The sequence below is a fragment of the Onychostoma macrolepis genome, chromosome 09 (assembly GCF_012432095.1).
Source record: "Onychostoma macrolepis isolate SWU-2019 chromosome 09, ASM1243209v1, whole genome shotgun sequence".
Classification (NCBI taxonomy): domain Eukaryota; kingdom Metazoa; phylum Chordata; class Actinopteri; order Cypriniformes; family Cyprinidae; genus Onychostoma; species Onychostoma macrolepis.
The window spans coordinates 15,918,708-15,933,700 of NC_081163.1; the positions used below are offsets into that span (position 1 = coordinate 15,918,708).

Genomic DNA, 14,993 nt, shown 5'->3' on the forward strand with positions numbered 1-14,993 from the left:
GGCCAGAATCAGTCGCCTGGAATACCACACTCATAAAGAAGTTCAGGGGTGAAACCTGCAGTCTGCCCTACAGCGTGACTGTCACTGCCCTCTGTGAGATATTAGCCACGATGATGAACAGGGTAGGGTTGCACCAGCCGTCCATAAGGTCTTACACTGAGGAAACTTCTCACTAAGGGCTTAGTAGCTACTAGTTAGTTTGTACTGCACTAAAATAAAGGTTTAAAATGGGTGTTTTCACAGTGATGCCATAGAGAAGCAGTTTCACAAAAAACCTTTCAGTGAACCAGTTTTTTCTTGGTGTCAATAACATTTTAATAATCTGAAAACCCTTTTTCCACTATAAAGAACATTTTGTAGAACCACAGAATGGTTTCTATGGTCTAAAAGTTTGAAAGACGAGACTTAGCCTAGCTGTTAAGTCATAAGCTTTCCAGAAATAAATGTGTAGCGTCATATTACGACATCTGTCTTCATTGATCCAATAAGCAGGTTTCAAATTTGTAAACAGCTGTTGAATAGCCATGAATTTAAGTTTATCTTATGGTTGATGTATCTTACAGTTGCAGTTTTGCCACACTTAACTGTCAATGGTAAGGAGTGCATTTTCCATTAAAATATTATGCATAAATGCGACCCTGGATCACAAAACCAGCCATAAGTGTTTGTTAGGATCGGACAATATTTGGCCAAGATACAACTATTTGAAAATCTGAAATCTGAGGGTGCAAAAAAGTCAAAATATTGAGAAAATTGCCGTTAAATTTGTCCAAATTAAGTTATTAGCCAAGCATATTACTAATCAAAAATTATGTTTTGATATATTTAAGGTAGGAATTTTACAAAATATCTTCATAGAACATAATCTTTACTTAATATCCTAATGATTTTTGGCATAAAATACATTTTATAATACTTTTGACCCATACAATTGTTGGCTATTGCTACAAATATACCCGTGCTACTTATGACTGGTTTTGTGGTCCAGGGTCAGAGGTAATCATGAAATCTATTATAGCTTGGTAATACAAAAGTTTGGTAATACATTAACATATTTGTTAAAATATGTTAAAATGAACTAACAATGAACAAGACTTGTACAGTGGTAATCTTTATTCATGTAACAACATTTAATAATACATTTTTTTTAAATAAAAATGGTATCTGTTAACGTTACTTAATTTGAACTAACATGAACAAACAATGACCAACAAAGATGAATAAATTCTGTAAAAATACATTAATTGTTCATTTTAACTTGTTAACAATTGAGATCTTCTTCTAAAGAGTTATCGGTAACACTTTAGTATAGGGACCAGTTCTCACTATTGGTAGCATGCCTATTAATAACAAATTGGCTGTTTATTAGTACTTATTAAGCACATATTCTACATGACCATATTCTACATCCCTAATACAATACCTAAACTTAACAACTACCTTACTAACTATTAATAAGCAGCAAATTAGGAGTCTATTGAGGCAAAAGTCAATTGTTTGTTAATGGCGAGAATTGGACCATAAAATACATTTTTACATTGTTTCTTAGTAGTAAAGTAGATTTAAAAAAAAAAAGAATTTTCAGGAAATGTATCTGAATGTGAGGAGCGCACATGAACGTGTGTTGCCACTAAGAAGCTGTTTTTTAAATTTTATAACATTCTCTCTCTTAAATAGTGTACAACAGTGCCAGCAACAGTTTAGTCTAAAGTATCATAATGTCTAAGTATTGCCTAAAAATTTGCTCATTGATGTAATCTAACCATCTGTCACTTTATTCCAGTTGTTACTCTTTATATGAGACTTGCTTAAAGATTTATTCATTATTTGTAGATTTTCAATTTATATGTAGGATTACATTTCAAGTAATTTGCGTACAACTAAATATTTAAACGTTGCAAGTTGGCAATATAGGCAAACAGGTGAATTAGTAAAAAGTTGATATTAGTGGTATCAGTGGTTAAAACACCCCAGAAGTGGAGATTTTGGTGAATGCATGGACACGATGGACCGTGATGACTTGCAGGTGTCAAACACGAGAGCGATGGTGGAAAAAATTGCCTCTCATTTCCAGTAGTTTGCTCTTGAGTGGTTCTCCCCACTTATTTGTCAAGTTTGGTTACATAAGATGTGTGTATGCAGGCCGTCATTAACTATTTATGTTGAATTAGTGAGGTGACTGCTAAGGGTCAACAGCCTGACGTCAGGATTAAGTGTCACCTTTTTGCTGCCGGGCAGATCGGGTATCAGCGCTGTTTTCTCCATTGCCCACGCATTCGCAAATCTGCTGCGTCTACTGCACGTCTCTGGATAAACAAGAGAATGAAAGGACAAAGGCAGAATTAGGAGGAAAACAAATGTTTCTTCACCTCTCGGAGTGTAGTGGGGGTGTGAATATGTGATTTGATGGGATTATGTGGATTTTTAAGATGAGAGGGGGTGGACCCAAGCCTCCCCAAAATCTTTGTGTGTGCATGTTTTTTAACCTTGTCTTGTGGCACATGTATCCTGTATTTTAACAAAGAATATGACATGTCTTAAACCCAAACATAAGAGAATGTCGGCATTACAGAAATCCCCAGAGACGGATTCTCCTCAGTAAGATCCAGAGAAATGCCTTTTCAAATTAAAGACCCTGCCAGCTATATTGATTTGTCTGTTTTTCTTCTCCCAGAAGCACTTTTGTGAGATTTTTGCACACCACAGGAAGTAATTTTGGCCACAGGAATATCAGAGATGCATAGATAGCTGATCCTCAAGCAGTTTAAACTTCGCTCTTCAAGAATTTGATGCAGTCTGCTTGAACTTGAGTAATACTACTGTAACACTTTTAATGAACCCAAAAATATTGTAAATACTTTATTGCTTCTGAATAATAAAAATATCCTATACTCGTATCCTATAGACCATATGTAGCTTCGCCCCTTTTCAGCATCATGCCTTACAGTTACTTCCACAGCGTGAAGGTAAGGCCGTACAAATTTATGAATGAACTGCTCATTTTAAAATCTTTCCGGACTACTGACATTTGTTATTACATCCGAGTTGAACATTACAATGCACATGATAACTTTCATTAACTGTTAATTACTCTTCAACAGTGATTCTACAGAAGTACCGGAAGTTCTAAATTCTAAAAATGGCTGCATACTTGTTTCTCTGACGAATAAAGTCTTAGTCTGATGAGACACAGGGCAACTTTTTGAGCAATGTTGCTCTCGGGCAACTTTGGGCAATATTGCCGTCAACAGGCAACCAGGTGAGACACAGGTCCCACGACCTATCTAAAGAAATTTGTTACCCATTCTCAATGGAAAAGTCCCCAAGCAAGTTGCCTTGCAAAATATCTCAAAAAGTTGCCTTGTGTATCATCAGCCTAAATGAATATGGATGGGCACAATTTCAATATGAATGCATCGCTGATATAACCAATAAATTGTCAATATTGAAATTGTACACTTTTGTCCAAAAAATTTAAAATAAAATACTAAAAATTTAAATCCAGTTGAATCCACTAAAAATCTCTAATAACACCTGAGCCACTATATTATGCATCCTTAAATATGGATATACATAATAATGACCAGAGGTATTGATACAGTCCCAGTTCAGACAAAAATGATCTCCTGTGTGTGATTTCGCAGTGAAAGGCTGTTTGTATCTGTGATTCAGGCTGATTTATTGTGCCGAGTTTCTCAACGTTTTCTCATGGATGATAGAAGTGGTGTTGAGTATCCCATTCCCAGGCTGTTCTAGGGTGGTTACTGTCTATCTGAACAATAACGTGGGAACTGACTCTGAAATCTATCAGATAATGACCCATCTCTGTCAGAGGAGAAATTGCCAAGGAGTTTGCCTGCTTTTTGTGTGCGGCTTCCTAATTTCATGCTCTCTCCTTCCCCCTCTCTCCTCTCGAAATTCTCCTTGCCTGTCACTATTAGAAAGTTTATCAGACATTACATGCCAAAAAATTAACTTTATCCTGCACCAGCATGAATTTTACCTGTGCAGGTGTGCCATAACTTACCCTCAAATAGTCCCTCTTCTCCAATGAGCCAGAAGCTCCCAGGGGAGGTGATCAGGTTATTAAATATGAATGGGAGAAGGGAAGGGGCGGTATATATTCCCTTTAATTTTTGTGTATTATTAAGCAGGTGGCTGAATATGATAGTGCTGGCTGTCATGTCTTTAATTAGGGGCTATTTTCCGTCAGCTCGACTTACAGTGGAGCTCTGCTGTTCATCTGGAGTTCACACGGCCGCTGGCCACCACTTACTCATTTCATCCAGTCACTCCCACCAACCTCACCTGAAAAATAATGTACGTTTAAGTCAACTTGCATTATTTTACAGGTTGCTGTTCCCAGAAAGATCGTATCGTATGTGGATATATATAGTGCCATTTACATCCATCCAACTGATCTTTCTTAGGACTTCTGGTGGTTTTAGGTCTCAATTGATCATTATGTCTGATTGAGGTCATTCTAGTATTTTGGATGCCCACCTGTTATCATTTAATCTTTGGAGCGATCAATATCACAGTGCTGATTTTCCCACAGTGCAATGGGGGTGCCGGTTCAACACTTGCTCACAGGTTGTCACAACAGTTGAGAGTGATGGTGTTATTTTGCGGGTCTTGCTGTTGTTTATTGCTCAGTTTGGGGTATTTCTAATGATTGTTGTTATTCAGCTAAATGAGGCAGCAATAATTAGCGTGCGGCTGATAATTAGGCTCCACAGGGCTGTAAAATAGAAGAGGATGTGTAGGGATAGCAGAATACAGGTGGACTATCTGACGAAACCAATATTATGTAGTCCATTTATGCTTATTGTGCAAATGATAATATTTTGCAATGCACAGTATATCTTGTTATCGTCCGATATTCTATTTTTTTCTATTGATTTACTGTATTTGTTTTCATTTATTGGTATTGGTCAATATTAGAAATGGAATAGTTCATGCTCATTTCTACATTACCTGTGCCGTCAACTGACGCTAACCTATTAATCTTTAAAAACACTAGTAATTTAATAACTCAGTTAATAATTTATTAACACCCCCATTAAATGTAATCATCTACACTTGTAGAAATATAAAAAAAAATTTTAACACAAAATAGTACTGAACTTTAATATCAGCAGTCTTATTGTAACTCATTTAGTGGCCATAGCATAAAAATAATTATTGGCTTTTCTAATCAAACTGAATTTTGATATCTGATATGCATCCCTAATAACATAGTATCAGTCAAGTCATCTGTATTTGATGTCCATTTTATATTAAGGCCGGCAGGCAGCCATCCATTATAACTTATGGCCACTGGGGAGTTTACAGTAAAGAGTTGCTAGCTAGAAGCAAAACAGTACAGATATATTGCTGCAATGTAACAGCAGTGATGACGCAGTTGAAGTGCTTGTCACTGCAGGCAAAATACTGTGCTAAAGTCCAAATCACGTGTGTAGCATTCCCTGACACTTATAACACTGCAGGTGAGTCTCCAGCGCTTTCAGTCCTACAGAGTCAAAGTGAATTGCTTATGGCTTCAATATCACATTAGATGGATTCAAATCTCTCAGTGTCACACAGGCTCACTTTTAATGAGATGATTTGAACAAGTCTCTCCTCTCCTCTCTGCTCCTCTCTTCTCCTCTCCTCTCCTGCTCTCCTCTCCTCCCTCCTGCTCTCAACATTGTGTTGGTCTATCTGATCCTGGGCTCTTTTGTTGCTCTTTGAAAAGCCCGACCCGACACTCATTATTTTCTCCTTTATCTTCCTCTCTGACGCTCTGATTAGGGTGGTCGGGTTTGACAGTCGCCTCCACAGAGATCCTATCCATTACGCTGTCACCAGGGGCAGTGTGTGTGTGTGTGTGTGTGTGTGTGTGTATGCATGGGTTTGTGAGTGATCGTATCTGTTTGTGTGTGTGTGAAGTCAGTGAAAGCACATGCACAGGATTAAAGAGGATGTATATATTTATGAATATATTTATATAGGCCTATGTTTCTGTTAATCTACAGGTGTATTTGCTAGTATAACATCTGTGAGGACAGAAATATTAAACTGAAGGTTTTTATATTTGTTATTGTGAGAAGTTTAATTATTTAATATATAAAATATGTATAATTTTTTTTTTGTGTTCCATGAATGTAGATGGTGATACAGATATGGCATTTAATAATGTATCTATGAAGGCAGAAATGTAGAGAGGCAACGACAGCTTGTGTCTAATAATGCATATGTGTGTGTATATGAGAGGGAGTGTTTTGAAGGCTAAGTGTTCAGTGTCAACAAAAAAAGTGTTGTGCGAGCATCAGGAGCCCATCTCCAGCTAATTACGCCAACCTCCTTGTTAATTAAATCCTCGTTAGAGGTGGAGGCAGAGAAGCTAATTAAACTGCTCTCTCCTTTCATAATTGCAGGATGATATAGAATCCGTGTGCAGGACTGGGGGAAGCACCGTGATTCTCTGGTGTTGTTGTGGATGGAGTGAACGTGTTTGCTGTGCTAGTATTCTGGAGTGGAGGAGAGCAGACTGTGTGTTTTTGTTCAGTCTCTCTCACACACTCTGCATCTCTCTATTGCTCTGTCTCTCTCTGGAGGGTTCTGCCCGCTCCATTGTGTCAGGAGGTGGAAGGGAATAGGCAATATGAGCGCATGGCGCTTTGCTGATGCAGCCAAACTATTTTGGGCTATCCTCTTGGCTGTCATTTGTTGTCAAATGACCTAGTCCTGGATCTTTTGTGTTGCTGTAATAATTGTGTGTGTGTGTGTGTGTGTGTGTGTGTGTGTGGGAGAGGCAGAGGCAGAGAGAGAAGAAATACTACTTGAAATATTCATTAATTAGTTATGTATAACAGTCAGTACAGAATTATATTCATTATTACTTTGTATGCTTACACACACACACGCACAGTCTACAGTATATTCTCTAACAATAAATGGGACAAACACAATCAAATATTTACATTATTTGTTAATTGACTGTCTGAGACTTTGTGTGTTTGCTTGTACACTAGCTTTCAAAAGTTTGGGTTCAGTAATTGTTTTTCCTTTGCATTGCCATTTTTCTTTTATTCGGCAAGGACACATTTATTTAATCTAAAGTGGCTGTAAAGGCATTCATAAAGTTACATATAAGACTTGGATTTCAAATAAATGCTGTTCTTTTGAACTTTCCATTTATCAAAGAATCATTTTATAATATTGGCAATAATAAGAAATGTTACTTGAGCAGCAATTCAGCAAGTTTTGCGTGGCAGTGTATGAATGACTCTTACATTTTTCTGTATATACAGCAACAGACAAATCAAATAAAGCCTGTAAAGGTAACCGAAGTGACAGAGTTTTGGGACCCAGTCTGACTTTTGACTTTTTTCTTTTATGTTCAACAATAATTAATTGATTACATAGCCACTGATCTGAATCTGTGTCATCATTATATAATAACCCAATGAGAATGACAAGAGAACAATGACAAGGATAATGCACATTATTTAATTTGGCTATATAATTTAGTTTTAGACACATGTATAAATAAGTCAAATGGATTGAAGAAAATTCAGATACTTTCACATTTCAGTCTTTTAGATACAGTCCCTACAGCCCACATACAACTAATCACTGTGGTGCAGGAAAACCTTTAATACATAAATGCATTTCAGGGATTTCAGTGTGTTTGTGTACCTGTGTATCTGGAATATATACCTAGCAATATTAAAAGACCTTCGGTCTTTATGATTAAGCTGGCAACATGATGCGGTGTGTTTCATCTTTGGTTGACGACTCTATGCTGAACATATTCAGTTTCAGTCACTTTGACGAATGAGAGGCATCACTTCATACAACTGCCCCTTTTTAACAGCACATGATCTAACATCTTTAAATAAAAGCTGTCCTTCTTTATCCATCTCTCTTTCAAATAAATCTCAGCCTCATGTTGGAGCCATTTTTGTGTGGGTTGTTTTCAGCAGTAAGTCAATTAGAAGACTCTTCCTCGTGTAATATTGTCCTTATATATGCATTGGTTGTGAAAGCCTTCTAAAGGATTGGCTGCTTTGTGTTAGCATGCTTTACTAAGACAGGATTTTTTTCTTTTTTTAGTGGACAGTGTAATGAGAGCATAATTTTATCCCGAGCGTCAAGCTAAAGAAAAGATTATCATGGCGTTATACTGTAGCTGTAGAAATATTACGAGGCTTAAAGAACTGAGGGACGGAAGCAAGTATTTTACAAAGCCATGCACTCATATTATAGCTGAACTTAAATTTACATTTACCCAGCATTTATGGATTTTTTAATTGATTTTTTTTGGTTTGTTTTTTAACACTTATTTTCTCGTCATGTGTAATGGTCTGAATGTCATTCACTCTTAAATTGCATTATCATAACCCTACAAAACAAAATATAATAAACAATGTTCACCTGACTTAATGGAATATGCATTTTGTGGCAAAGTAATTATCTGGGTTTGCAGGAAATAAATGTGTTCTTTTACTGGATGGGACTGAAATAAATTTAAACATTAATGGGTCCCTTGATTTGCATCAAAATAGTGGGTTATTGTCCCTCAGTGTGGGCTGATATTGGATGTGCATTTCTGTCGTTCCAAACCCTCACAATTTTAAAACGCACGGCAAAGTTAAATATGCTGATTAGAGGCCTTATCTGCGACATGGCCCATCTCATCACTTCTGTCAATGCCTGCTTCATTTAAAAAAAAATGCATTTTAAAAACCCAGAGTGGGTAATCGAATATAAGTGAATTAGTGGGTGGATTTTTTTTCCCCTCCCACAATTTTAACCTCAGCCAGTTGGCAGAAAATATAGCGGTAAGCAAAATTTAGTGGGGGCTTTTTAGAGGACCCGGCATCTCAGGGCATCAGGGGGCTCCTTAGAAGCTACTAGTCAATAGGAAACTTCAAGACATAAATGAGAAGTGAGAGAAAAGAGAGAGAGAGCGAGGAGGGAAGAAAAGGGCAGGTGTAGGTAGGGGGCTTTGATCCACTCAGACCTCCTTTACAATGATGACCTCATTTCAAATGCTGGGAGCCAGGAGAGAGAGAAGGAGGCGCTCGACTGTTACGCACACACGCCAGCGCACGTTCACACACTCAAAAAGTGGTGGGGTACCACGTTGACCCTTTCTCACGAAAAAAAGGGACCAAAGAGCTTTAATTTGGCTCTGGGGAGGCCCCTGCTAAGGGACGGGCTGCTCCCTGCTATCCTTAGGCTAAAATTGCGCCTCCTCCCTGGGGAGAGCAGGGGTTTGGGGCAGAGTGAGGGGAAGCATGCTGGGTCATTGGCTGGTGTTGACTTTTTCGCTGAGAGGCTTTTCGGTGTGTGTTGTTAGCGTGTCAGCTCTAATTAGTGTTGTGTAGTGAGGGTTAAATGAGATTACACAGTCTTCAGACCCCGCTGCTCAGCTCATGGGCATGTTAAATAGCCATTTCACACACACACACACACAGAGTCACAATTCCAGCGTATTCCAGTCCCTGACACAGTTCGGATGCTCAGAGTTCAATTGTGATTGTTAATTAAGTGATCTCTGCGAGACCCCTGTTGTACCAAGGGTGTTCGGTTTTATTGCTATTGTTAATGGATCAGATATTTGTTTAGACCTTTTTCTAACCACAGTATTTTTAGAATTGCAATTAATTTAACTCATTGATTAGGTTCCAGGTCAATTTGACCAGTTTTGTTTCTTGAATTTTGTAAATAGTGATCAATCTATGGTGTTTCTTTTGAGATTTTGTGACTTTTTTTCCCTCATTTAGGGTCATGGACATGCCTTAAGAGTGTTGGCTTGTTTTGTGGAATATGGGTACAGAATATTGCTATTGTTTGATCTGCATATTTCTGCACAGAGGGTATTTACATCGATGCATTTGGCAGATGGTTTTATCCAAAGAGGCTTACGCTGTATTGAAAGCGTACATTTTTATCAGTTCATGCATGTTCATTTTGCTGGGAATCGAACCCATGATCTTGCGCTTGCTGTCGCTATCTGTTTTTCCTTACTTCTATTTGAAACGTTAAAATGTTTTTTTTTAAATGGCTAGTTACAAATAAAAAAAAGAGTTACAAAACTGTTTATAATATTCACAATTCATGAAGAAAAAGTTTAAAAATAGTTAAATACACTTCCCAAAATCATGTCCTCATGTTTATTTTTTATTTTTGTTATGTGTGAGAAGTATAAATGTTAAAGGTTAAGTGTTTACCTGATTTTTTTTGTTTGTGTGTGAACGGTTTTGAATCCAATTAGGGTACATTTTACCACCACCATAACAATCGTACACAGATTTTTTACCTGTTAGAGACACACACATTTAACCCATTAGAGACGCACACAACCGATTAGAGGCTTTGCTTCTATTTCTGCAGGCCAAAACGCAGAGGAAGGGTGACTGGCGAAGTCACTGACATTGCAAATAATTAATATTTAATATTATTTAATGCGTGAGTTCAGTGAGGCTATCTCACTGTTATTTTTCATTTAGCTGGGCGCAGTAATGAATGTATTGTAAGCCGCATTAGTCTCATGCTGAAAATCCTCATATTGAAGGATAACTTTTTCTGCCTGTGTGTGTGTGTAATAAGATTAAGGTTATTAGGAAGGTGTGAGCCATGACCCCATGAGGAGATGAGATGGGGGATTATGCCCCCTCCCTATTCGAAAATGAACTTTATTTCAGTACTTACACAGGGCTGCTCTGATCACACTTTCAAACGCTACAAATGCACTTGTGGCTGATGATAAAACTCTGTGTGATGATCTCATTTCCAGTGGCATGTTTCATAACGCCAATCTTTTGTGTTCCGTTACAAAATAGCTGCATATCGCATTAAAAATGTCACCTAAAAGTGATGACATTTGTCTGATGGCTAAGAATGATGGCTCAAAGACTTGATGGACTCGCATTCTTTTGTTGCAGAGCTTGAATGCTGTGGAATTTGGCATTAACAGCAAATGCAATTAGCTGATACAAAATTACTTTCACCAACTAGGACCAATAAAATGAAATTCAAATTGCTCACCTTAGTACCACACATAGCTTTCAAGGCACTTTATAGAGAGCCTTGGGACAGTTTGCAGAAATTCATTGACCCTAACAATAATTAGACAAGCAAATAAAAAAGCGACCATGTAGTTAAAACAAGATGAAAATTCTGCCTTCATGTCTCCTCCAAAGTTGTATGACTTGAAACATTTTTGTCTATACAATGAAAGTGACCAAAACTGTTTGTTTACCAACTATCTGTCCTTGTGTTCCACAGAAGAAAGAACATCACACAGTGTTTGGAATGACATACGGGTGAGTCAATCATTTTTGGGTGAACTCGTTTTAAGTCAAGTCATGAAGTTTTTTTTATAAGGAAAGAAATGGTTTGACCTCATTATGAACTATATTTAATATTATATAGCGTCAGGATTTCATATACAGAAAAGCTTGCTGTCTCCAAACTGGAGCACAGTTATGTCAAAGTTCTTAATGATGTGGAGCATCACGACTCTCATGCTGTTTCTTCAGAGCAGCGAAGGCTGCAGTGGCTTTATCCGGCAGACCGGGGAGCGTCTGTGTAATTCTCAGAAAGTCAAGCATAGCATCCGTCACCAATAATAGGTACAGCTGAGAGCTCTGGTGCTAACAAGGCCTAAGTGGGAAAGTGGTTAACAAGGAAACCATCGCTCCAGCTCTCTAATGCCAGCCCCTTCTTTTCCTTCCTCCCCCAACCAACACTCCCCCCCTCTCCAACAGCCCTCCATCCACTGCATAGCAACCATTGTGCCTTTAGCTCGTACTGAAAATGACATGTTTACGCTTGACCAATAGCACTGGTGTACTATATTAAAAGGCATAGCATTGAAATGCATTAGCGCCGTAAGATCCGTTCATCTTGCGCTCTTTTCTCCATCATGAAATTTCTCTCACGATTTCTCTTTGCTTACATTTTCTTGTCTCTCACTCTCTCTGTCTCACCCCTTTCCCTGTTAACATCCCCCTCATCTTCTTTGCCGTCCTCTCTCCCGCCTCTCTCTGCCTTTCTCTAGTGTTTGGGGGTCTTGCCTGATACCCATTAGCGTTAGGGCTTATTACCTGGGTAATGAGCGACACAGTGTCTAATTAGCCGGGGCTTGGAGAAACTGACATCACTCCAGCCCTGGAGCTGCCACTGCCATTAGCAGAGCTCCTCTAAGTGATCTGTCTGTGGTCTGTTAAAACCATTACATTCATTATGGATCAATCAAAGGAAAAGGTGTTGCGGCTAATTGAGGAGTGGAACAATGCTTAAAATCTTGCCGTAATTGATGGGTAAAAAATGAAAATAAGAAAAACACCCCATCGATGTCTGGATAATGGGTATATACGCTCTCTGTGTGATGGATAGATTTTCTTGCATAATGGATGATTGGTTTCTGAGTGAACATCCTGTGTCTTTTAATGAAATTATCTTCAGCAATACCTTAACATGTCCAGTGAGAAGAGCTGCAGCATTATTTTAAGCTTAGTCAAGTTAACTTTTCTTTGCAAATATTCCTAGAATGTCCTGGGTTTTCTATAAACCATAATCTAGTCACACTTTCCTTGTTTGTTTTGTAGTAAATTACACATTGTTGCAGTTTGAGTCATTTAGAAAGTTTTGGATGTCATAATAATAATAATAAAATTCATAATTAATATCCCTTATTATTATCATTTTGTATTATATATGTATTTTAACATTTAAATTACACATTGTTGCAACTTGACTCATTCAGAAATATATAGTTTTGTACATTATCAACAATAATAGTAATAATCATAACCAAATATAATCATTATAAATGATTTAAAAACTATTATTATTTACATTCTTATATTTTATTTCTTTAGAATAAAAAGAATACTGAAGATTTAATGAACATTTACACTGACCATTTGCTGTGATTCATTTACAAGTTGTACTACTGAAAATTGTCCAAATGTCCAAACTGTGAAACTTGACTAATAATAATATAAGTTGTAGCAATAGCAGCAGCAGTAATAATAATAATATTAATTATAATAAGGCATATACATTATAATAAAACATTATTGTTTGTATATTTTCATTATGTATTTTATTTTCAGAATAAAGATTATGTAAGGTTTAGTAAACATTTGCACTGACCATTTGCTAGTGCATTTAAACTTTTTAGTACTGAAACATTCCTTACCAAGTGTCCAAACTGTTTTTAGAGAAATGTGTCTCTCTCTCTTTTTTTTTTTTCTTCATTTGGGACATCCAACTTCTCTCCGCCACATTTTGTCTTTAATTTGAGAGATTTGGTAAGTTAGCACAACCAAGGCTGGTGAAGTTGATGTATTTGATGGCAGGCTTGGAGAGGAAAGGAGGACCTCTTTGGACTTAAAAGCCCCCACACGCTTTTAGATTTGACCCCACAATTTTTCTTCCCTTTTGGTCTCATGGCCTCATCTCTCTCTCCTTTTTTGTGTGTCTTAAAACATACGAGGCAGCAGACAGCTCTGGACAGAGATATGAGGAGCCTTCAAAGCCGTGTTGTGACTGCTGTTTCATCTCAGTACAAAGGGTTATGCCGAAATGTGTTCCGCCTTTCAGTATATTTTGCATTTATGCTAATGATGCATAAATCAACAGGGTGCTTTTCTCTGCACCACCATATGAATCTGTAAACAGACCGAGGAAGTTATGCCATCAAACATAATTTCACTTTTACCATGAGCTGCGTCCCTGAATCCTTTTGACATGTTGACTACAAGTTCAGAAATTTTCTGTGATTTTAAAATCATAAAAATTTTTAATTTTATTTCCTACCACTTTCTGTCCAGTAAACGAATGGCTTCAGCATAACCTTGTAAAGTAATTCAAGCAGATCGAGTTTGCTTTCGGAGTTCATTTAACACTGATAAAACTTGATGAATTGAGTTACCATTCGATTAAACTAAATGATCGGCAAACATACGTGACTTCACTCAAACTAATCCTCATAATGAGAGCGTAATTGCCTAAAACAAGCAAATAATTCCACCCAGCAGAGCGATATCGACAAATACTAATGAGGCCTGCTAGTGAAGGGTTACTGTGTTTGTTTACACAGGAGAGCGAGAGAGCCTGGGAAGAGCTGTGGCAGAGGGGAAAAAGGCAGGATTATTTGTAATTACGTGTGCCAAGTGTTTAATGCAACAGATTGGACACAATAGCAGAGGCAGAATCAGCTGCATATGAGTCCTCCATTATCCTGCAGTGGTGAAGTTGGGAGACAGATTGCCGCCGTAAGCAACACAGACAGGCTTGACACCTGCTCGCCGCTCTCCCGCTCGTGCCACCACTGGGGAGAGGAAACCTGATTAACCGCGCTGTGCTAATAGAGAGAGGAAATTAACACAGCGGTATCCTGGTGAAGGAGAGCTATACTCAGAGAGGGGTGTTTAACCACTGGCAGCCAGAAAAGCCATGGTGAGAGATTAATGAACTGTGCAGTGATGGAGCCCAGAGTCGTGCTGTTGATGGGGCTCAACAAGTCTCTGTTTGGGGCTAATGATTCGGCGAAGACACTGCACATACTATGGTGCTGGATAGCGCTTTCCTCCGCCGCCGAGCTCGAACGCACATTTCGGCATAAAATTAAGGGCAGTTAGACATGGATAAACCTAATCGCTGCCTGTTGCCATGTAATTACTTTTCATAACACTGTTCATTATATGCTAGAGCGTAATGCTATTCAGTATATTCATTGCCTTTTGTTGTGGTTGTTTGGTTAAATCTGTGTAAATATGTGTAGTTCCTATCAACATGTTGAAGTTCGTCCCATGTTTAATATGTATGAGCGAGGGAGAAATGAATTCGATTGAGTGTGCAGAATCAAAGTGACTTGCGAACTGACTCAGTGTTGGAGCGTGATGGTTTGACTCTCCCGCAGTGCTTGCCTTTAGGTATTCACAAGTGACAGGCTTTCTTTTCATTGGGTATCATGAGGCATTTGATAA

General features: G+C 38.0%; 1 long non-coding RNA gene across 1 annotated transcript in view; it reads right to left on the minus strand.

Annotated features, from left to right (window-relative positions):
- Nucleotides 1–1,231: 1,231 nt before the first annotated feature.
- Nucleotides 1,232–14,993, minus strand: part of LOC131547365 (uncharacterized) — a 53,987-nt gene continuing 40,225 nt past the window's right edge. The window contains exon 4 of the long non-coding RNA XR_009272913.1: nt 1,232–2,306. This is a non-coding gene — a long non-coding RNA (uncharacterized LOC131547365). The remainder of the gene's footprint in view (nt 2,307–14,993) is intronic.